The following is a 2,500-nucleotide window of genomic DNA, read 5'->3' as shown; positions in this document are numbered from 1 at the left end:
AGAACTTAACATTATTTTGACCAGTTTCCAACTTTTGTAAGCCAATGACCCTAAACATGACGTCATCATTCCACGCCCATGGTCACGTGACCAATAAAAGAAAACTCTAAATTTGTCTCCGTGCTACGCAATTTGGGTATTTAATCGATGGTTTGATAATTTGTATTCGTTTTTGCATCCAGCCAAGCATGGTTTTCTTTTTATTTTGAAAACTGTTCTTTTAAAAGACATAAGCGATACTGAAATACCCATAACTTTTTCAAGAAAGATGATTTAAAAAAATCAATGCTTATCTATATTCAGCATTTGGGGGTGAAACGTGTCATGTAAAAAAAATTAATTCAATTTAAAGACCGCTGGAAATTTAGCTTTTTCTCAAAACCGGAAGTCAGTTCGTTCACGCATGCGCAGTTGATCTGAGAACGAGGGCGAGGAACCTAGGGGGAGGAAAAACCTTCGATGCAAACAACAGTTCGTGTGGTGACTTTTGCTTGTGAGTGGGTTTTCTTGTCAGCTCATGATATGATTACGTCAGTTACCGGAAGTAACATTTCACTTCCTTAGCAACGCGCGAAAAATCCGTCTGTGGGCCCTTAAGGTGTTCGATTCGTTCTCTGTCTTTGTTGAACCCATAAGTTACCAGAGAATTTTCCATTTGCTTTCAGTGTTCTACATAACAGCACACTTGGTAAAATCTTAGAAATGCAGCTCACTTCGATTTCGGCTCGACGGGCGACAGATTGTTGTCGAAGTCCATTACTCGTCGCCTGTCTTGTTCAGTATCCAAATGACTTGCCATTATTGAGCTTCATAAGGTTATATTTTGTAAACGCCATTCGCGTTACATGACTTTCGACGCCATTGCCGGTTAAGTTTATCATTCTACTGTGTCCACCAGAGAAATCTACGCATTTCCACTACCCTCTCTATCCTAAGAAAATACGAGCAGAAGGCTCTATGCACAAAGACACCACTTAGCAGGGGAGTGACAGGCAAGACTTTTACCGACACGGAAAAAAATTAATAAATAAAATAAAACAAACAAATGAAACGCAGATCCCGACTGGGTTTGCCATACTGGCAACCCAGCAACAAGTCTTGTCTACCCTGGATGTGGATAACGCTACGTACGTCTTACGGTCATGGATTCAACACTCCAACTTTGCTCGATCCAACATTGTTCGACCGTTTGGCCACCCATGTTGGATGATATTCGTCTAACATTTTTTGCTCGATCAAGTGTTGGATAGAGTTTGCTTTTGATCAAACATTGCGACCAACAATTCTGCTCGACGCAACAATGTTGCAGTGTTTTGCCGCTCTTCCAACAAAGTTGTGTCCTGAATCTAGTCACGTTCGCGCTATTAGCCAATCACGAATCGCTATTTTATTTTCAAGCCTAGGCCTCTAGCATTATTTGCACCAAAGATGGCGGACAAGGATCAACAGCCAGAAACATTGATCAGCGAGTATGAAGCAAGGCCATGTCTTTGGGCACTTTTAGTCCCCTAATCACTATTGCTTTGTTCTCATCATCTCCTAAACGCCGATGTATTTTGCAGCGAACATACCCCTTTGTACACGTTCTCTTAATCATTTTTTGGATTTTCCTCGTTTGAACCGTCATTTCCGTCCTCAAACAGCTCCAGTAACACAAGCGCTATGAGCGGTTTCCGTTTTAGTGTTAGCGTCATATTTATAAATTTAGCGCCAACTTGAACTTGAATCAGTTTCGTAAAGAAATGTCGGATAGTGTTTTGCCACTACCTCAAAATTTACACCCAACGATGTTGCATGTGGAATCCAACTTTGTTCGAGAGTTTCTATACACAAGTCTGTTTTAACCTACGCAAGGCGTTTGTAAGACGTCTGCGATTACACGTGGCATTTGTAAGAGTCTCGGGTTTTTGGGTCGGGCTTGGACATGCATTGGGTTGATAAAAATGGTTTTCTTCAGGAAAGGGTTTGAATCTGAAGTACATGGTAATTTGACACGATTGAGTTTCTTGTATTCACGCACGCAATGAAATAAGAAGAGGTTTTCGCCTCTAAGATCAAATATGTTGTTTGTTTCAAAAAATTGTTCGCTGGAAAAGGTGGCCTTTATGAATTCATCATGTTTTATAATATGCGAGCTTAACTGGATAGTTTTTATGGCAATAGTAAAGCATTTTCTTGTCAAACTGAGGTTATCGTTTTTCTGTTGTGCTAACTTAATTAGATATAAATATACATTCTGGCTCGTGAGTTTAAAGTAAAGTAAAGTAAAGCAACCATATTTAACGTCGATAACTCGTAACAGTAATTCAACTGACAAACCTGAGGTCGACGGTGCGCTCATTTTACTCCCCCCTCTCCGTCAGTGCTCCGTTTTACGGGTATTTAAAGCTACTTAGCTACACGGAAAGGAAAGAAGTCGAAACAAGGATGCGAGATCCGGGAATCGAACTCAAGACCTCTTGCGCCAAGGCCGCGCACTAACCGACTGTGCCATCCTTGC

The sequence above is a fragment of the Montipora capricornis genome, chromosome 14 (assembly GCF_036669925.1).
Source record: "Montipora capricornis isolate CH-2021 chromosome 14, ASM3666992v2, whole genome shotgun sequence".
In the NCBI taxonomy this organism is placed as follows: Eukaryota; Metazoa; Cnidaria; class Anthozoa; order Scleractinia; family Acroporidae; genus Montipora; species Montipora capricornis.
The sequence above is the reverse complement of the archived record's forward strand: the minus strand, read 5'-3'. Positions refer to the sequence as shown.